Genomic DNA, 22,604 nt, shown 5'->3' on the forward strand with positions numbered 1-22,604 from the left:
GACTGCGCTGTGAGTTGACTCAGATGTTCTCAGGGACATTTACTGACGCGAGACAGTGTAAGGATTCTCATTCCCGCAGGTCGGGAATTCAAACCGTACGCCGGCTTCAGAACAATGAGAAAGATTAATTGAGGTGTGTGAACAAGCTGTGAGCTGCATTTCAAACAGGTAGGTGGAGTTTGGTGCGCCAGGCCCTGTGCGCATCTAACGCCACCATGCTGCAGAGTTCTGACGCCAACACGGACATGCGCAGCAATGGGAACATTCACAAGGTGAACAACCAACGATAATCACCGTCACTGATTCCCTTCCACAGGCCCAACTTTGTGAAGCAATATCTTTCACTGGCAAAGGAAACGCCTTTGTCCACAGGTGCCTGCTTCATTTCGATCACGATTTCAAGCTCGTCAGTCTTCTAGTCTCATTTCCAAACACTTTGCTCATAGCCTCCAAAGAAGCTCTGAGGGTATCTGCTTGTTCCACCTGAACAGGCAGTGGGTTGCACATTCCCACCAGTCCCAATTTGAGTGAAATATTTTCCCCCCTCCACTGATTTGAATCTTAAAGAAGAAGCCGGAGAGCAAACTCCCTTTCTTTTCGACGACACTTCTCATTTTGTACTCGGCAGGGTTCACACCTGCGTGGGGAAGCCGCAATGGATTTCAAGTCCATCGCATCAACCACTCGGCCCACGATTCAGTACCACACTGACAGCTTGACTTCCCAGGTCTGTCTGCCTGTGGAGCTGAGAAAGAGAGAATCATCGCAGAGTTTGTTTGACTCCAATCACGTCACAGTGATTCGAAAGGGTTATATATCTGCATACGGCGACTCCAGTTGTTTCATCCCAAAAGATGAAATGAACTTTCAGTAAAAAACAAAACTAGAAATTGCAGGAGAAACTGACAAGGTCAGGCAACGTCTGTGGAAAGAGAATCAGCGACAACATTTCAGAATTTTGTTTTCTCTGACAGGTACTGTCAAACCTACCGAGTTTCTCTTTTGGTCTCGGCTTCTCACCACACGCAGTCCCTTACGTGAGACATTCATTCAATTCAGAAACCCCTTTGTGGAGAAGATTTCCGTTTGGGGAACATTTTCCTGACCCCATTAAAAGCGCACAGCTTCAGCGTCAGGGCATGTGTGAGCTTGTGGCGCAACGGTAGCGCGTCTGACTCGAGATCCGAAAGCTGCATGTGTGAATCTCAAATGGCTCCATAACGTCGACTCCTTACGTTTCAAATCACGAAAGGAGCCCGTTGACTCCGTGTATCGTTTGGCCAAGTCTTGCCGTTTGCGTGTAATGAATCTGCATCTTTGTCAGTTTGGGATTTACTGACCCCAACCACTCCCTTTACAAAAGCGTTCTTCGTAATGCCACTTTTGTTTCTTTTCCTCATGACTTTTAAACTCTGCCGAATCGTTGCCGATCCTTTCAGACGTGGGAACATTTTGACGACATTACTTTCTCTGTCTAGACTTTGCATGACTTGAAAAGCTTCAATCGGGCCAGATTTCAAACTTCTGTACTCCGAAGAGAGCTCTCCCAAATTTCCAATCGACCCTCATCGCTGACATCCCTCAAACACTGCACCACTCACGTCAACCTCTTCAACGCTATCTCCAATCATTTCACTTCCCTGCTATCTGCCCCATTGGTCCTCCAGGGAGCCCAACCTCGTTTTACGAAGGTGCTTTTTGAGGAAATTAAACAGCACTTTCGCACAAGTCATGAAACGCGGGCTCCTCTGGGATTTGAACCCGGGATCTCTCGAACGCCTGCGTCAATGAACACCCAAAGCAAAAACCACACCCCGACACCAACGAGCCACACGGCTAGCGCGCTGGCGCCCCTGACCCCACCCTACCTCTTGAACCAGCTGAGTCTTGCTCAGAGGAAAGTCCAGTTGACATTGAACAGGCTGGGGCTGTTTTCTCTGGAACGTCGGAGGTTGAAGGGTGACTTTATGGAGGTTTATAAAATTATGAGGGGCATGGATAGGATAAATAGGCAAAGCGTTTTCCCTGGGGTCGGGGAGTCAAGAACTAGAGGGCATAGGTTTAGGGTGAGAGGAGAAAGCTATAAAAGAGATCTAAGGGGCAACTTTTTCACGCAGAGGGTGGTGCGTGTATGGAATGAGCTGCCAGAGAAAGTGGCGGAGACTGGTACAATTGCAACATTTAAGAGGCGTTTGGATGGATATATGAATAGGAAGGGTTTGGAGGTATATGGGCCGGGTGCTGGGAGGTGGGACTAGATTGGGGTGGGATATCTGGTCGGCATGGACGGGTTGGACCGAAGGGTCTGTTTCCATGCTGTACATCTCTATGACTGTATGAACAGCTGCTTCTCATTCTGTCTCTCTGCTGCCGTTTGCCTGTCCCCAGGAACCGGGCCCTCTCTACTGTCAGAAGATTAACCCGTTTTCTGTCTAAACTTTTCTCTGACACCGGAGTGACCAATGACAAGTATTGCCCTCCTCAACATAGGGTACAGAGAACAGGAGAAGACCCCGCAGACCTCCACGGGTGTGGCATCTCAACTCTGTATACTGGGCCTGTGTATCAATATTTACGTCGAAGTTTTTTGGGAAGCAGATGAGAAGGCGAGGTGCACAACAGTGCGCCGTTATACGGGAAAGCTGCTAAACTCGACATTGAGTGAATAGGGAAGATGGTTTCCCTTCCGGGTTATGCTCCCATCGCGCACCGGCAGACATATCGGCGACGAACAAATATTAACTCTGTCTAAATTGCCACATTCTGTTTTTACGAACCGTGATTTCACTCAGAAGCACAATTTACCTGCTCCCTCCTGGATATCCTTCCAGGTGAAGCAGCTCTTTACCTGCACATTTGCTGCTACCTCGTCAACTGCATTCGCTCGTCCTCGTGACTTTAAATCTCTGCCGAATCACTATAGATCATTTCAGGCATGGGAGCATTGTCACAGCATTATTTCCTGTTTCTCGGCCTCTACTGACTTGGAAAACTTCGGTTCTCCGAGGAGAGCTGGCCCAATATTTCAATTTACCTTTATTGCTGACATTCCGCAAACACCGCACCACTCACTTCAACCTGTTCAACGCGATCTCCAACCATTTCACTTCCCTGTTTTCTGCCTCATTCGTATTCGTGGCAGCCCAACCTCGTTTCACGACGGTGCTTTTTGAGAAAATTAATGGGGCATTTTTGCCCAAATCAAGTTAAGCGACGCAGCCTCGTCTGGGATGTGAATCCAGGACCGCATACAAGTCTGCACTGTTAAAGACTCTACCTGGGATCATGCCCCTAGACCAACAAGCCAAACAGCGATTCATTCCTCATCCACCACACTCCTCTTGAGCCAGCTGAGACTTGCTCAGTGTGAAATACATTTGACATTGTTCTAAGAATTGCAAGTGACAAAGAGTTTCCAGAACAGCTGCTTCTCATTCTGTCTCCCTGCTGCTGTTTGTCTCGTCCCCAGGAACCGGGCTCCCTCCACTGTTTCGAAACTTTTCTCTGACACCAGAATCGCCAGTGACAAGCATTGCCCTCCTCAACATAGGATACAGAGAACAGGAGACCACTCAGAGGTTGTCACCTTAACTGTACACATTGGGCCAGTATATCATTGTGAAATATTTATGTCGAAGCTTTTTTGGGAAGCGGAGGCAACGTGCAGAACAGAGCGCCATTATACGGGAAAGCTGCTAAAGACGACGTTGAATGAATAGGAGAGAATGGTCTCTCCTTTGGGTTCTGGTTCCAACACGCACGCGTTGTGCCATTCTCTTGCATTGCTCGGCAGTTTTTCCACAGAAGTATTCAGGTTTTCATCTGGCGTGTGGCAGGCACGTTTGAGAATGAGGTCAGAAGATCTTCACTGCTGTCGTGTCATATGCTGTTGTGCAGACATATCGTCGATGTGCAAAAATAAACTCTGTCTAAATTCCCACATTCTGTTTTTCGAACTGTGATTTCGCTCAGAATCACTAATTTTCAAAACTCGCAATATTCAAACTTTAACAAAGTGCTCATAGAAATGATTAGTGAACACCTGGAAGAAATTCTTCCAAACTTACCTGGGGAATTTCGCTTTGAGGGGTCTTGAACTTTGTGGAAGGAAGGGAAATTTGCCTCGAGGCTGTTTCATGTGGAGATGTGTTCTCCATGTAAACTGGTCGTAGTTGACCATCCCAGTGCTTCCCGATGCAGGGCTGCCTGACCCCCAGGGAGGTTTACTTGAAGCAACTGGAGAGAATCCAGAGAGGGAGCAGATTCTGCAAAGGTGCTCAAATACTTTCTATCTCTCTTTTAGGTCTTTTCCTTGTGTATTCCCTCAGTTTAGCACGTATGCAGTTTGCACCCTGGAAAATGATTGCTTTTTTCCTCATGTTCACAATTAAATGTGTAGTTTCGCTTGGAACTGATCCGCATTGACAGGATTGGCATATTGATATATATATATGTACACGTATTTAGTTTAAGATTCGATTATATTTGAATGAAGTTTTCCTCTAAACACACCTAAGCCTATCTGGCTGCATGAGGGATTTCAGGTTTCTGTGTGTTGGGTATTATGTGATCAGCAGGCATCTGGCAAACTACAGGAACTGTCACCTATGTTATGTTCGTTTAAGTATACTGACAATGACCACTTATTTTGTGACTTTTTTTTGCAGGAAGACGTGCCGAAAGAAATCTGAAAACAAATGATACATCAACTTCTGACAGAGCCGCTTGATTCATTGGGACTTGAATATCAGCAGCCATTCCAATCAAGAAGACATGGTTGCTTTTGTTTGCTTGAGAGATTTTGGACACTGGTGCGGCAGGAAGAATACTGAGACACCGAGTGAGGGAGATTCAGTGCGCTGACTGTGAAAAGTGCTTTACACGATTTACTCAGCTTGGGGGTATCAAAGTCTCATCCCTGACAGTGGGGATAGACTATGTCCCCGTTCTGATTGTAATTTCAAACCCAGACCAACACAAGGAAAGCTCCCCCAATGGGAAACTGTGGAAATGTGGGGACTGAGGGAAAGGATTCCCTTCCCCATCCGTGTTGGAAACCCACAGACGTAATCACAGCGGGGAGAGGCCATTCACCTGCTCGGTGTGCAGGAAGGGCTTCATTCGGATCAGCCAACTGGAGACGCACGAGTGGGTCCACAAGTGAGAGAAGCCATTCACGTGCCCCATGTACGGAAGGGGTTCACTCAGTCAGCTGCACTGCTGACCCACCAGTGGGTCCACACCCACTGATACATTGAAGAAACCTGTTAAGTCTTTCACCTTTTAAAATGGGTTCCAGATTTCGGTTCATTAATCTGTAAATCCCAGATTTTCTTTTTGTAATATTCTCCAGGTAACTTAATGTTTTATAAAGGGAGGTGACACCTGAGTTCAGATAACGCATGAAAGCTGTGAGTTTAGAGTCGTTCTGTATCACAGTCTTGAGTCAGACTTTTTCTATTTCCAAACATACAATCCTGCAAATGCAATTCACCCCAAAGACTTCTATGTGTGAGTGCATTCATGAGACAGAGCGTCTGAGTGTGTCTGTGTGTGTGTGCATGCTGGGTAAAGTGTGCGTGTAATGGTGTATAATTGTGTGAGAAGGTGTGTGCATGGATGAGAGTGTGAGGGGTGTATCCATGTGTGTCTGAGAGAGACCCCTGTCTATCAGAGAGGGTCTGCACGACCGTGTGAGGACTTGTGTGTGTGTATGTGTGTGTGTGTGTGTATGAGAGAGAAGAGAGAGAGAGAGAGAGACAGATTTAGAGAGAGAGATAGGGTTTGTGTGTATTGTGGAGCTGGTTCTCCTGTAGTGAGACATGAATCCAAGGTTTCAGCTGAGGTCATTCTCGTGTGTTCCAAACTTGTTATTAGCCTCTGCTCGGCCACTAGAAATGATTAAGCAGTTAAGCAGTTTCACAACACACACTAGAGAGGGCAAGGTGAAGGGCTGATGTCTGAAACGTTGACTCCCCTGCTCCTTGGATGCTGCCTGACCTGCTGTGCTTTTTCAACACCACACTCTCGACTCTGATCTCCAGCATCTGTAGTTCTCACTTTCTCCTCATGGGCGAGGTGGGACTTTTCTTTTATTCACTCATTCACTCTTACAGCCTATCCTTGGTTGTGGCCCAACTATGCATCCTGAAGAAGGGCTTATGCCCGAAACGTCGATTCTCCTGTTGCTTGGATGCTTCCTGACCTGCTGCGCCTTTCCAGCAACACAATTTCAGCTCTGATCTCCAGTATTTGCAGTCCTCACTTTCTACTCAGAGAATAGGGCCCGTCAAAGATCAGAAAGGCGGTCTTTGTGTGGAGCCACAAAAAATGGGGGACATACTAAATGAATACTTTGCATCAGTATTTACTGTGGACAAGGATATGGAAGATATAGACTGAAGGGTAATAGATGGTGACACCTTGCAAAAAGTTCAGATTACAGAGGAAGAAGTGCTGGATGTCTTGAAACGGTTAAAGATGGATAAATCCCCAGGACCTGATCAGGTGTAACCAAGAACCCTGTGGGAATCGAGAGAAGTGATTGCTGGGCCTCTTGCTGAGTTATTTGTATCATCAATAGTCACAGGTGAGGTGCCGGAAGACTGGAGGTTGGCAAATGTGGTGCCACTGTTTAAGAAGGGCAGTAAAGACAGTCCAGGGAACCATAGACCGGTGAGCCTGACCACGGTGGTGGCCAAGTTGTTGGAGGGAGTCCTGAAGGGCAGGATGTACATGTATTTGGAAAGGCAAGAACTGATTCGGGATAGTCAACATGGCTTTGTGCATTGGAATTCATGTCTCAGAAACTTGATTGAGTTTTTTGAAGAAGTAACAAAGAAGATTGATGAGGGCAGAGCAGTAGATGTGATCTATATGGACTTCAGTAAGGCGTTCGACAAGGTTCCCCATGGGAGATTGATTAGCAAGGTTAGATCTCAGGGAGAACTAGCCATTTGGATACAGAACTGGCTCAAAGGTAGAAGGCAGAGGGTGGTGGTGGAGGGCAGTTTTTCCGGCTGGAGGCCTGTGACCAGTGGAGTGCCACAATGATCAGTGCTAGGCCCTCTACCTTTTGTCATTTACGTAAATGATTTGGATGCGACCATAAAAGGGACTGTTAGTAAGTTTTCAGATGACACCAAAATTGGAGGTGTCGTGGACAGCAAAGAGGGTTACCTCAGATTGCAACAGGATCTGGAGCAGATGGGCCAAGGAGCTGAGAAGTGGCAGATGGAGTTTAATTCAGATAAATGTGAGGTGCTGCATTTTGGGAAAGCAAATCTTAGCAGGACTTCTACAATTAATCATAAGCTCCTAGGGAGTGTTGCTGAACAAAGAGACCTTGGAGTGCAGGTTCATAGCTCCTGAACATTGGAGTCGCAGGTAGATAGGATAGTGAAGAAGGCGTTTGGTATGCTTTCCTTTATTGGTCAGTGTATTGAGTACAGCATTTGGGCGGTCATGTTGCGGCTGTACAGGACATTGGTTAGGCCGTTGTTGGAATATTGCGTGCAATTCTGGTCTCCTTCCAATTGGAAAGATGTCGTGAAACTTGAAAGGGTTCAGAAAAGATTTACAAGGATGTTGAGGGTTGGGGGATCTGAGCGAGAGGGAGAGGCTGAACAGGCTGGGGCTGTTTTCCCTGGCGCATCAGAGACTGAGGGGTGACCTTATAGAGGTTTACAAAATTATGAGGGGCATGGATAGAATAAATAGGCAAAGGTTTTTCTCTGGGTTCGGGGAGTCCAGAACGAGAGGGCATAGGTTTAGGGTGAGAGGGGAAAGATAGAAATGAGACCGAAGGAGCAACTGAATCACGCAGAGGGTGGTACGTGTATGGAATGAGCTGCCAGAGGAAACGGTGGAGGCTGGTACAATTGCCACATTTAAGAGGCTTTTGTATGGCTCTATGAATAGGAAGGGTTTGGAAGGATATATTTGGGTGCTGGTAGGTGGGACTAGATTGGGTTGTGATATCTGGTCGGCATGGATGAGTTAGACTAAAGGGTCTGTTTCCATGCTGGACATCTCTGTGACTCTATGATTTTGTCTGGCAGCTCAACTTTTGTATATCTATTCCCCAGAGTAGAGGGTGTCCAAAACTAGAGGTGTTTAGGCTGAGAGGGAAAAGGTTTAAAAGGGACTGAACGGGGGAACTTTTTCACACAGAGCGTGGCATGCGTTTGGAATAAGCTGCCAGAGGCAGTGGTCGAGGCTGGTAGAATTACAACATTTAAAAGGCATCTGGATGGAGGTATGAAGGGAAAGGGCTGAGAGAGATATGGGCCAAATGCTGGCAAATGGATCACGAGGGTAATGTAGGAAATGTTGTCGGCGTGGACCGAAAGGTTTGTTTCTGATCTCTGCAAGTCTATGACTGTATTTCTACATATTCTGAACCAATTCACAAGACTAGGAATAGGCCATTCCAAGTTTACCGGCTGTCCTCAATTGAGGCCTAACTGCGCAGATTTCAATGCAAGTTTCAGAAAGATGTCTGCAGCTTTTTTTTAAACATTTGAATGTGCTTTCAGACATTACTGATGTTTCTGAATACATCATTTTAGCTATTCTCAATGTTAAAGGTCAGCCATTTCTCACGCTTCCCTTCCCCACCCACACCCCAGGTCGCCATCACCATCCATTCTCTCTCTATCATTAGAAGGTTTTGATATAGAGATCAAAGAGGGCTCGAGGCACGAGAAAGGACGGGGGAGGGTACTCAGAGTGAGATTGAACGGGGGGGGGGGCGCAGAGACTGGGGAAGAGAAAGAGAGAAAATAGGTAGAAGAGCAGAGCATTGGTGGTCGAGAATGCATGGGGGTACACAGGGTGGGAGCAGAGAGAGAGAATTTGGTGAAGAGGATTGGGGAGGAGAGAGAGAATGCAGAGTTGCAAAGTGTGAAGTGAAAGAAATTGGTTCCAGAGTGTGGGGAGAGAGAATGGACGGGGCAGTGGGTGGGGAGAGAATGGACGGGGGTCTGTGGTGGGGAGATAATGGACGGGGCAGTGGGTGGGGAGAGAATGGACGGGGGCAATGGGTGGGGAGAGAATTCATGGGGCAGTGGATGGGGAGAGATTGGACGGGGAGCAGTGGATCAGGACAGAATGGACACGGGGCAGTGGGCGGGGAGAGAATGGATGGGGCAGAAGGTGGGGAGAGAATGAATGGGGTCAATGGGTGGGGAGAGAATGGACGGGGAGCAGTGGGTGGGGAGAGAATGGACGGGCGGCAGTGGGTGGGGACAGAATGGACGGGGCAAAGGTTGGGGTGAGAATGGACGGGGTAGAGGGTGGAGAAAGAGAGCAACAATGAATGGCAGGAGAAGGTGGGGGAGAGAAGGAATGGATGGGGGCAGCGTGTGGGAGGTGAGAGAAAATGAGTGTAAGGGAAGGGACTGGATTGGGGAAGGCAGAGGGTGGAGCGATAAATGGAATGGATGGGGACAGAGGGTGGATGAGGGACTGGACAGAGGGCAGAGGGTGCAGAGATAGAATGGACGGGGTGGGGAGAGTGGCATGTGGGGAGAGAGAGAGAAGGGACTGGTAGGTTAGGGTAGAGAGAGAGAATGGACAGGGGATGCTATGGGTGGCGGTGAGGGAATGGACAGGGGACGCTATGGGGATGATTGGATGGGGAGGTGAGAATGCATCCCACCTACACCCAGCATCCCCTTCTCTGCACATGTGCAGTGCAGACTTTTCTGAATGACACGAGAGACGAGTCTGGAACACTGTGTGAATGCAATCACCATCACATCCAGGCATTAGCAAACCACTGCCTTTCTGTCTTAAAAACTAAATAAAGATGTGGGCTATATACTAAGGATGGCGAGATGCGGCTGAGAAACTGAACAGATGGTCAGCACTTTCAGGAGAGGGGAGCTGGGCAAAGGGAGCAGGATGGAAGGATGAATTTGGGTTGGAATACATTGAAAGGCTTAGGAATTGAGAGACAGAGATTTCGGGTAGAAGATAGAGAAGGCTGTTCTGTGCAAACCAAAATTCTCTCATCCTATTTTCTGCCCTGCACTGACTGCAGTGATCTGTTTTCTCAAGTTATTAGCAGAGGAGGATTTGCTTTTCAGGCATGGACAAGAAATTTAGTCAGGGCCTGGATATCAGCAGTGTTTGAATCCAGGAGGGGAACTGTTTGTCTGCAGGAAATGATTTCAAATATCAACATGCATTGAGAATCCCCGTGAATACACGCAGCTTGCGTGGGAGTACTCAAGGGTTCTAATTGCGGAGAGGACTTTAATTTTTCAACGAAATGTGGACCAGTGTTCTCGCTATAGACGAGCCCTTCATTGGATCGTTCAATCTGCCGAGTAACAACGACCCCTTCCCCGTGGAAACTCTGTGAAAGCAAATTGAATTCCTCAAACTGATTGGAGTGTCACCAAGATTGGGGAGAAGCCAATCGAATGCATAGAGCTGGAGAGGGGATTCCTCGCAGCGCCAGGGACCTGGGTTCGATCCGACCCTCACAGTGACTGTGTGGAGTTTGCACTTTCCTACCCCTCCCCCACCCCCTGTTCACGTCGGTTTCCTCTGGGTGCTCGGGTTTTCTCCCATGTTCCAAAGATGTGCAGGCTAGAGTGGATTGGGCGTTCGAAATTCAGGGATTAGCTGTGGGATTAACTGGTGGGTCGGGGAGTGGGGGTATGTTCTTCGGAGGGTCAGTGTGGACTTGGTGGATCAAACGGCCTGTTTCCACAGTGAATCCCCCAACGTGTCTGCAGACTGGTTTCCAGCTCCATCTCTCTGTGCCGAAGGTCCTCCAGTATGTGTATTCCTTCGTTTTCAGCACCCAGAACGTCTCACCTTCTGCAAATCGAAAGACAAGTCCCACTCGGCCCTCTCTAATGTGTATTGTGTAACTGCTTAATCATATTTAGTGGCCCAGCAAACGCTGATAACCAAGTTCGGAAACCAGGAGGATGGCCTCAATCGCGAACTTGGGTTCATGTCACATGACAGGTAACCCCACTTCACTGTTACGCTCTCTCTCTCTCACTCTCTCACTCTCACACTCACTCTTCCATACTCACACGCTCATGCAGAGCCTTTCCGATAGACATGCTCTCTCTCAGACACACACTAATACGCCCCCCCACTCACACCCACGCATACATCTTCGCACATGATGACACTCCATCACACACACACTTTACCCAGCATGCACAAGCACATACACACTCTCTCTCTCATGCATTCACTCACACATTTGGGATGAATTTGCTTTTGCAGGATTATATATTTGGAAATAGAAACAGTCTGACTCAAGATTGGGATACAGACAGACTCACCTCACAGCTTTCATGCGTTGTTTGATGTGAGGTGTTACCTCCTTGTATAAAACATCAAGTTTCCTGGAGAACGTGACTTAACAGTTCTGGAATGTACATATTAATGAACCGAAATCTGCAACCCATTTTAAAAGATGAAAGATTTAACAGCAATCTAGGTTTCTTCAATACGTCAGTTAAGTTGAATGACACTATAATGTTTTTGTGATATATTCTGTGTCTTGTGATTCTACACCACAGCTACCTGAAGAAGGAGCAGCACTTCGAAACCTAGTGCTTCCAAATAAACCTGTTAGAATATACCCTGGTGTTTGTGAGATTTTAAAACTTTGTTTCCAGTGAATACAGCCCACACCTCCCACTGTTGCCAGTAAACTTTGCAATTCCAATGAAACAATGAACCTGAAGTCCTGAAAAAGTATACAATTTGTAACAATATTAGCGACTCATTCACTGGTCCTTCTGAGACATGACATTAGTGCTGGAGGCTGAAAGAAATGAGCAGCTTTAAAACAAAAACCTGTTGGACGTCACAGAGTCTAAGCCGGGTGGTAAGTTCAGGTAACCTTTACTACGACCCTCTTTTGTTACAGCTTCAGATTTCCCCAGGAAAAGGGCATACAAAAAGTAGTTTTTAAAGAAAACACCTCCAGCTCAAAATGCACCCACTCTCCCCCCCCCCGCCCACTTTCTTTGTTGGTCAGCTGAGTTGACCCTTTGTAACTGGATCCCTGGTACAGCCGGGTAAAACATGCAGCTGGGATGACTGAGTGAACCCTTTCCCGCAACGGCAGTTTCCTTCACTAAAAAGGTCATGAGTGAATCAGATGGTGTTTTTTCCCCCTAAAAGTGGTTTCATCCTTAGATTCTGAAGTCCAGATTACTGAACGAGCTCCAATTCTGCCATCCACCGCAGTGGGATTCGAACCTGGGACGCCCCAGTGCTGGGTTGATCGGAGCACTTGGCCATCGCTCCTTCAATCCCCTTGCACTGGCACGTGAACTCGATGGTGCCTCCTCAGGTGGGAGGAGCAGGTGAAGCCCTTTTGTAACTTACAGCAGGTGAATGGCCTCTCTCCAGTGTGGACCCACTGGTGGGTCAGCAGTGCAGCTGACTGAGTGAGCTCTCCCCTGCACATGGGGCACGTGAATGGCTTCTCTCTGACTGAACCCCTTCCTGTACACTGAGCAGGTGAACGTCCTCACCCCGTTGTGAATGCGTCTGTGGGTTTCCAGCACTGATGGGGAAGGGAATCCTTTCCCACAGTCCCCACATTTCCACGGTTTCCCCATTGGGTGGAGCTTTCCTTGTGTTGCTCTGGGTTTGAAATTACAAACAGAGCGGGGACATCGTCTTTCCCACCGCGAGGGGTGTGATTTTAATTCCCCAATCTGAGTAAATGGTTTGAAGCGCTTTTCACAGTCAGCGCACTGAATCTTCTTCACTCGGTATCTCAGTATTCTCCCTGCCACACCAGTGTCCAAAGTCTCTCAAGCAGACAAAAGCAAACATTTCTTCAGGACCATGGGGACAATGGATGACGTATCTGACTCCACCTACTTGTTTCAACTGCAGCTCACAGCTTCTTCACACATCCCAATTAATCTTTCTCATTGTCATGAAACCGGCGTATGGGTACAATTCCTAATCTGCAGGAATGAGAATCGTTTCACTGTCTCGCGTCAGTAAATGTCCCTGAGAACATCAAAGTCAAGTCACAGCGCTGTCAGAGGAGGGGAAGCTGAAAGAGACCGACATACTGCTCATGGGCACATTTCACTTTCCCCAACTCACCGCCCCAACCACTGCGACTCTTGGGAGTGGAAAGGGAACAAACACCAAAACCCGGTCTCAGCTTTGTAAATCTTCAGGAAATAAGAAAACTGTACATCCCTTCGGGTCTTCCATCCTGGGCTGACAGCGTTGATTTTAAATGGCTGTCCAGTCAGTGTCGATTCGTTTTGGCTGAAAAAATCTTCCTTATCTCATCCCAGCATTTCTTGCCACAGAGAACTGTGCGGCAGAGTTCATGTATATATTTCCTTGTATGGTATTTTGTGAATTACATTCGTTTTCTGGTTCTTTGTATCGGGTATTTCAGGTTCATTAGCCGCTGTTTAAGTTGTGTTGGTAGGTTTGTGGGCTACCATGATGCTGAGAGGATTGAGTTTTCCGGACATCATTTCCCAGATGTCTTTAATGTAAAGCAATGTGGCTAGGGTTTCTCCAGACGTTGTGTCTACTTGTGTCAGTTTGTTGGTGTGAAATTGGCACACTGAGCTTATTGGGTCGGCAAAAATGAGGACTGCAGATGCTGGAAACCAGAGCTTAGATCAGAGTGGTGCTAGAAAAGCACAGCAGGTCAGACAGCTTCCGAGGAGCAGGAAAATCGACGTTTCGGGCAAAAGCCCTTCATCAGGAATAGAGGCAGGACCCCTCCAGGGTGGAGAGATAAATTGGGGCTGAGGTGTGCTGGGCCGAAGGTAGCAAAAAGTACAATAGGTGAATGGGGTTGGGGATGGAGGTGACATATCAGAGAGGAGGGTGGAGTGGATAGGTGGGGAGGGAGATTGGCAGGTAGGACAGATCATGAGGACAGCGCTGAGCTGGAAGGCTAGAATTGAGGTCAGGTGGAGGGAGGGGAAATGAGGAAACTGATGAAGGCCACATTGATGGCCTGGGGTTGAATTGACCCCAAGCGGAAGATGAGGCGTTTATCCTCCAGGCATCGGGTGGGGAGGGAGCGGCGATGGAGGAGGCCCAGGACCTGCATGTCCTCGGCAGAGTGGGAAGGGGTTTGAAATGTTGGGCCAAAGGGCGATGGGGTTGATTGGTGCGGGTGTCCTGTAGATGTTCCCTCAAGCGCTGTGACCTGACTCTGCGAGGAGTCTCTAGTCTCCCCAATGTGGAGGAGACCGCATCAGGAGCAATGGATACAAGAAATGACATTGTTGGATACACAGGTGAATGCCTTCGACCGACCAAGGCCCGGATTCGATTTCCGGGCAGGAAAGTAATGTTCGGTAGAGCTGTCAGGCTGTGCTTGCATCTCCCTGGTGGTCTAGTGGTTAGGATTCGGCGCTCTCACCACCGCGGCCCGGGTTCGATTCCCGGTCAGGGAAACTGTTTTCAGGGGGTTTAGGGGCTCCCCGTTCTTCGGAAATGCTCTATACAGTTATTTATTGATCTTCGTCGTTCCTGGGTGCAGCAGTGTGTCGTGGCTCGCTGAAATAGTGTCCTGATTCAGATGTGTTTGATTGTGTCGGGGTGATTGCTTCTGTAGTTAAGTTCTTGGTTCGCGTGCATTGTTTTCCTGTAGACGCTGTTTTGAATTTACCATTGACTGTTCGCTCCACTGTGACATCAAGAAATGGCATTTTGTTGTTGTTCTCCTCTTTTGTGAATCTTATGCCAGTAAGGAGATTGTTGATGGTGTTGTAGGTTTCCTCTAATTTGTTTCATTTTTTGATGAGAAAAGTGTCATCGCTGTAGCGGACCCAAAGTTTGGGTTGGATCGTTGGAAGGGCTGTCTGTTCGAGTCTCTGCATTATTGCTTCTGCTAGGAATCCTGATGCTGGAGGTTTCGTGCGTATTTCGTTGATTTGTTTGTAGGGCTTGTTATTGAATATGAAGTGGATGGTAAGGCACAGTTCCACGAGCTTGACAGTGCTATCTTTGCTGATGAAGTTGATGCTGTGTTTGTGTCTTTGGTTCTTCGAGTAGTGTCTTCAGTTTTCTTTGGCCACGTTGATGTTAATGGATGTGAACAGGGCTGTTATGTCAAAGGACAACATTAATCCATCCTCTTCTATCTCAGTGTCTTTGGTGTTCAGGAATTCTTGGATGGAGTAAATGGAGTGGAGTGAATCTTCGACTTGGGGTTTTAGTCCTCAGTGGAGGTGTTTTAGCCTTCAGTGGAGGCCTTTGACTAGTCTGTATATTGGTGTTCCAAGTAGTGAGACTATGGTCTAAGGGGGGCTCCTGGTTTGACGGGGAGGAGAACAACAAAGTGCCATTCCTTGATGTCACAGTGGAGCGAACAGTCAATGCGGAACTTCAAACTGGTATCTACAGAAAAACAACAGACCCAAACCAAGTACTTAACTGCAGAAGCAATCATCCCAACACCCACAAACGAAGCTGCATCAGGAGATTATTTCAACGAGCCACTACACACTGCAGCACAGAGAAACTACGAAGAGCACAAGAGAAATACGTATATAGTGTATTAAAGGAGAACGGGTCCCCAATAAACCCCCTCCGCCGATTTCTCATTGATACTTTCAAGGTGACTCTCAAAAATTCGGTTTGACCCTCCATTCTTTCCTGTTTGTTTTTTGTGGGTTTTGAAAGATTTCCCAATCCTCTGACTGAGTATTGGAGTTGGAAGGTTGTGTTGTGGTTGTACAGGACACTTTTTAGGCCACTTTTGGAATATTGTGTACAATTCTAGTCTCCCTCGTATCAGACGGATATTGTGAAATTTGAAAGGGTTCTGAAGCACCAATGGGTCCACAGAGATGAAGAGGCCCTTCTGCTGCCCTGAGTGTGGGAAGGCCTTCAGTGATTCCGCTGCCCTGCTGATGCACCAGTTGGTCCACACCGGGGAAGGCTGTTCTCCAGCCCCAAGTGCGAGATGGCCTTCAGCAGTTCTTCCCACCTGCTGAGACACCAGTGGGTCCACACTGAGGAGAGGCCGTTCTTCTGCCCCGATTGCAGGAAGGGCTTTGCACTTTCCTCCGACCTGCTGGCCCATTGGTGGGTCCACATGGGGGAGAGGCCGTTCAGTTGCCTAAGTGAAGGAAAGCCTTCATCAATTCCTCTGTCTTACTGAGGCACCAGTCCGTCCACACCGGGGAGATGCCATTCTCCTGCCCGAGTGTGAGAAGGGCTTTACCCGCTCCTCCACACTGCTGAAGCACCAGCTGATCCACACGGGGGGATGGGGGGGTGGAGAGGGGAGGCCTTTTTGCTGCCCTGAGTGCGGGAGGTCCTTCAGCAATTCCTCCACCCTGCTGAAGCACCAGTGTGTCCACACCGGGAGAGGCCCTTCAGCTGGCCCGAGTGTGGGAAGAGGTTCATGTTTTCCTGCAACTTGCGGAAGCACCAGCGGGAGCACCAGTGCTCCCAGCAATCAGATCCCACCGGTAACGCTGCCTTTAGTCACCCCCCAGTACTGAACCTCCTGCCAGTTCTGACAGTGGGTGCAGTGGGAGAGTAGGTGGGCTGTTTTTGTTTTCTGCTGGACTGCAATTGCCTGCCCCACCCCCCACAACTACAACCCCATGGTGGCTCAGGGTTAGCACTGCTGCCTCATGGCACCAGGAACCCAGGAATACTTCCACCCTTGGGGCTCTGGGTGCAATTTATGGAGGGTAGGAAAATGGATCTGAGTGGGTTACTCTTCGGAGAATCTGTGCAGATGTGTTGGGCTGAAGGACCTGTTTCCACACTGTAGGAGTTCAACCATCATATGAGCTTTGCTTTCATTGGAAACTGCTGCTCATTGAGCCAGGGACTGCACATTGCCAAATGAAATGATCCAGAGAAACGTAAGACCGCAAGACCATCGGAGCAGAAGTTAGACCATTCGGCCCATCGAGTCTACTCAGCAATACGTTAGTGACAAAAGTAGTGCAGATGAGATTAGCTACAGTGTGGAAACAGGCCATTTGTCCCAACAAGTCCACAGCGACCCTCCGAAGAGTAACCCATCCAGACCCATTTCTCTCTGACTAATATACCTAACTCTGTGGGCAGTTAAGCATGGCCAATCCACATGACCTGAACATCTTTGGACGATGGAAGAAAACAGGACCACCCAGAGAAAACCCACGCAGACACCGGGAGAATATGAAAACTCCTCACAGACAGCCACCCAAGGCTGGAATCAAACCTGGGTCCCTAGCACGGTAAGCCTGCAGTGGTAAACACTGAGCCACTACATATTGCAACCCGAAGTAGGCAAGCAGGAGGTTGGGAGAATGCAGCAAGCCAGGCAGCACCAGGATGTGTAGTAGTCAGCGTTTTGGGTATTAACCCTTCTTCAGGACTGAAACGTTGACTTCTCTGTGAGAAATGATTTACGGGAATGTTGCTGGGGGTTGGAGGATTTGAGCTACAGGGAGAGGCTGAATAGGCTGGGACTGTTTTCACTGGACCATCAGAGGCAGAGGAGTGACCTAATAGAGGTTACAAAATCATGAGTGGCATGGACAGGTTAATAGACAAGGTATTTTCCCTGGGATGGGGGAGTCCAGAACTAGAGGGCATAGGTTTAGGGTGAGAGGCGAAATATATTAAAGGGACAACTTCTTCATGCAGAGGGTGGTACTTATATGAAATGAGCTGCCACAGGATTTGGGTCAGGTGCTGTCAAATGGGACTAGATTAGTTTAGGATATCAGGTCAGCATGGACAAGTTGGACGAAAGGGTCTGTTTCCATGTTGTATGTGTCTCTGACTACTGGTCCTGATGTAAGTTTAAAATCGAGTCCAAGTCACTTTGAATAGTTCAATCTTGTTGAGCTCACCTCCTGAAAAGTTTCAGATGAATCCCTCTGAGCGATACTGTTTAAACATGCTGAGTTGGACAAAGTATCCCATCAAGTTCAACACAAACCCAGAGTTGAAGAAGTCAGAAGTCAGAACACCAAGGGGACCAAAACTGATCATAATATTCCAGGTGCAGCCTCATCAACGTCCTGTATAACGACAACATAACTATATCTAAACTCAATTCCCGAACTGATGAAGGTTAGTGTGCCTAAACCTTTCTTCACTGCCTTGTGTATCGATGTAATCAGAGATATAGGACCTACTTTAAACTGATCCACAATCCTGCTTCTGGGAGCACAATGACTAATAGGGAAGGCAAAAGGGAGATTGACCTTTAAATGGAGTATAAAAGTAGGGAAGTTATAGTGGAGGTTTTGATTGAAAGGGCAGTGAAGATTCAACCAGCTGACAGTGGATCTCAATCACATGTAGATCAGACCAGGTTCGGACAGCAGGAAACCAGATAGGTTTTTACAACAAACCACAACGAGGTCATCATTAGACTCTTAATTCCGGATTTATATTGAATTCAGATTCCACCATCTGCCGTGGCAGGTTTTGAACACAAGTCCCTAGAACATTACCTGGGTGAATAGTCTGGTGACAATAAAGTCGGCCATCGCCTCCCCTGAACACATTGGCTGATTGTGTTCGGAGGTAACAAAGGAGCAAGAGGTTTTAGCAGCTGCTAAGTTGTTGATATTACACAAGGGAACATCAGCACTCTCAGTAATGGCACATACTGAAGTCAGTGTCCTGTATCAGAGGGAAGGGCTCGGGAACCATAAGAAATAGGAACAGGAATATGCCATTCAGCCCCTTGAGCCTTCTTCTCCATTCAGTAGGATTCTGGGTGATCTGGCATTCTCCACATTCACTTTCCTGCCCTTTTCCTGTAACTGTTCATCCCCCGACTCTTCACGAATCTATCGATCCTAGTTTTAAAGTGACATGAAGGCTGTCAACAGAGTTACTGGGGTGGGGGTGGGGGGTGGGGACGGGGGCTCAGGTCGAACTTGGGGACTAAAACAATGGCTTCACACTTCACAATATTTAACTAAGGGAATGTTTATGGTTATCCAATGCTGGAAATTGGGCAGGCATTCAGATAAAATTATTGGTAAATTATGAATGATAGAGGAGTCGGGAGAGAAGTGGTGTTCAGGCACAGTTGGATATCATTAGTATAGATGCTAACACCAGCAGCTACGGTAAAACAAATAAGAACGGAAGACACTAAAAGCAGACCCTCCCAGAGGATAGAGTGATGCTGGAGAGGGTCAGTTCTGTCATTAACCCTGATCAAGGCTGTCCGCAGGTCGACGAAGGAATGTTTATCCCTATCACCGTTACAAAGGATGTCAAATATGACCTTGATAAGAACTGTTTCAGGGGTAGAAACCAGACTTGAAGGCTTTAAACACAGAATTCTGGAAGAGATGGGAATGGCTAATTCAACAATGTTACATCCAAACCAACACTTCTATTCGTGCGATAATAATAGAAGTGTTTTGGTTTTTATTTCGAAGATTCTCAGCAACACTGAGTAAGAAGCAACAAAATTAACACAAGAAGTACTGCAATTGCTACAATGTGCCTGCTCCCAATAGGGGGCCATCGGTGTGAAACTAAGTGAGTACAAGGGGCAATATTGGAAAGGAATTACCCAGTTCATAGCTGTAAGAGGGGAGACACAGACTGCTTGATCCAAACATATAATGGGCGGGAGTAGGCCACTGGGCACTTCGAGCCTGCTGCAACATTCAATAAGATCATGGCTGAACTGAATTCAACCTCAACTCTACATTCCAACACATCCCCGACAATCTTTCATCCACTTGGTTATCAAGAACCTATCTACCTCTGCCTTAAAGATTTTGAATCCACTGCCTTTTGAAGAAGACACACAACCCTCAGAAAGAAAAGAAATCATCCTCATTTTTGTCTTCTACATTTAAAATATGACCCTGTACTTTCAGATATTAAGATAGGGACACATGCTGCATTCAAATAATACCTGTGGTACAGTTAACTATCTCAAAGTGCTTCACATGAACATTGTGAGAATTCCTTTAAAAATCACAAGACCGGATCACAGATGAGACAGGTGACCAAATTCTTGGTCAAAGGGACAAGTCTAGGGCAATCTTTTGAACAGGTTCAATTTCCCAAACATCAGAGGACAAAGACGTGCACAGCAAACACAAAATAGCAAAGAATGGGGAACAACAGTGTCGTCATAACGTCACAGGATGAGTAATCCAGGGAACATGAGTTCAAATCCCACCACAGCAAGAGGTAAGATGTGAATAATTCAAATCATAAATGGGGAACACAAAGTAAGTCTCAGTATGGTATCGATGGCACTGACGTCAATTGTCCTAAAAACCCATGTTCACCAATGTCCTTTCATGAGGGAAACTGCCATCCTTGCATGGTCTGACTTACATGTGACTCCAGACCCACAGCAATGTGGTTGACTCTTAAACTGCCCTCTGAATTAGCACAACCAAGACACCTTGCACTTAGGGATGGATAACAAACATCAACCTTGTGAAAGTGTCATAACAGAAATTGCTGGAGAAACTCAGCCAGTCTGGCAACACTGGTGGAGAGAGAGAGAAAGAAACAAAGACAATATCCTGGCTTGAGTCCAGAACAGTTGTGAAGAAGGGTCACAGCACTTGAAATGCTATCTCTGCTTCTCTCTCCACATGTGCTGCCAGTCCTATTGGGTTTCTCCAGTATTTGACGCATTTTTGTGTTTCAGATCTCCATCATCTGCAGTTCTTCATTACACTGACTTAGGGAAGCTCAAATCCCATAAAAGGGTAGAGCAGAAGCGCTGGAATTACTCAGCAAGTCTGGCACCAGTTATGGAGATTAAAAACAGTTCGTACTTCGGGTCATTGAATGATCTTACATCAGGGACAAACTTTTGGGGAAGCTGCAAGAGTAAAAGGCACCAGTGTAACTTCAACATCTGGGAGAACTCTCTCAGCCTTAGGGGTCAGGCTGACTCAGCATTCTGGTCCTGCTCATTACCTGTTAAATTCTCAATTTGTTGTTCTTGCTATATTTCTACATGGTTGACACATTCCTATGTTTTAAAATGAAATTCCAGCAGGCAGGAATTTTCCATGTATGTAATCATACATTAGAGGGTTTGGAACGTGAATGTAAACTTTTAAACAGAAAGTATTTATTCATGCATGGGGTGTGGGCATCGCTGGCAATGCCAGCATTTATACCCATCCTTAACCACCCTGTGGTTGGTTGGAAAAGTGCATGAAGGTGTCTGAGATTGTCTTGATCAGCACAGCAATCTCAAAAATGGGCGTGCTCAGGTACAAGTACCCTCCACTCCCACAGCCAAGTCTGCATTCACTTCAATTATAGATGCCATCTAAACCTCCCAGGACAGGGACAGCATGGGATGACAATCAGAATAAAGCTTCCTCTACCCTTCAATTGCAAGTGAAGCTACCTCAACACTGTCCCCAACAAACACTGCCAAGACAGAGACTGCATTGGGTTAGATACAGAGTAAAACTTCCTCTACACTTCCCCATTCATACAGTCCCAGGGGAAGGACAGCAAAGGGTTAAATAAACAGTCGAGCTTCTTCCATTCTGACTGACACTTAGTCCGTACTATACCAATCCTCAAGGAAAATTCAGAACTGAGACTATTATCTGGTACTGAATTCACACATCCTAATGGGAATGACAGCAACAGAAAATCATGTCGTGACACACAGATAAAACACACACAATGTACAACAAAACTAGACTGTTATTGGGATCAAAGACATTTAAATGACAGGAGACATAGTCCCTGCAGTGATCCAAATGTGAGCTGAACAAATTTCACACTTGTACAATATTCCCTGAGAATGCAATGTCCACCTCACTGCTGTCTATTCAGTTCCTCTGCTCTCGTTCAGGGCTGAGGTGCGGCTGACCACATTGTGGCGTGGGGGTTAAGAGGTTGGACAGTTCAGGTCAACTTGGATTGAGGGCATCCTTTGTCATGCCAGTGAGGTCAAGGGTCGCTCATTTACTCAACTTATAATCGGGGACAAGGGGATGTCAGGCTGGGCTTGTATCAGTTTGAGTTTTGAAGAAACAGATGATCCAATGGAGCTGTATAACATCTGGAGAGGACTTATTGTAAATGTAATGTCAACTCAATTCTAGCCAGAGACTAGTCTCTCATTTAAGATAGGAGAGTTTTTTATTTCTCTCAAGTGTTCTCGAGTCTTTGAAATTCACTTCTTTAGAGACCAGCATGTGGTGGTGGGTAACGAACTGGTTCTGGGTTGGACGGTCAGTCAATGTTGACTCGATGGGCTGAATGGCTTACTTGCACGCAATTGGCCTATATCAATCAATAATATGCACTTGCTTTATGGTTACCGACATCAAATTGCATGAGTGGTTTTGGTTATTTCATCTCTTATTATTGTATTCAACCAACTACAGCATCTAGAAACTTGCTTCATTACAATATCCAATATCTGCAGAGTACTTTTTCTTTTTGTCAAGACCATTATCTTGAACTCCGACGTGTGACCTCCTCATTGCTGTCAAAGTTCTTTATTTGTCTCTACATTGTCATGTTTTTACTTTGTCGAATGTCCTCCTGGCATTTGCAGTTAAGACCCTATATTCTGCCCTCGTCAACATTTCCCCTTACAATTCTCTACTAAGGATTTCATGACAAACCTC

General features: G+C 46.9%; 1 protein-coding gene and 1 non-coding gene across 2 annotated transcripts in view; both read left to right on the forward strand.

The window, feature by feature from the left end:
* The window catches only part of LOC140460300 (uncharacterized), a 749,266-nt gene that overhangs the window by 155,581 nt on the left and 571,081 nt on the right, over window positions 1-22,604 (forward strand). The gene's annotated exons all lie outside the window — the stretch shown is intronic.
* Window positions 14,367-14,438, forward strand: trnae-cuc (transfer RNA glutamic acid (anticodon CUC)). The gene has a single exon. It is a non-coding gene; the product is annotated as a tRNA-Glu (tRNA).

The sequence above is a fragment of the Chiloscyllium punctatum genome, chromosome 36 (assembly GCF_047496795.1).
Source record: "Chiloscyllium punctatum isolate Juve2018m chromosome 36, sChiPun1.3, whole genome shotgun sequence".
NCBI classification, from domain to species: domain Eukaryota; kingdom Metazoa; phylum Chordata; class Chondrichthyes; order Orectolobiformes; family Hemiscylliidae; genus Chiloscyllium; species Chiloscyllium punctatum.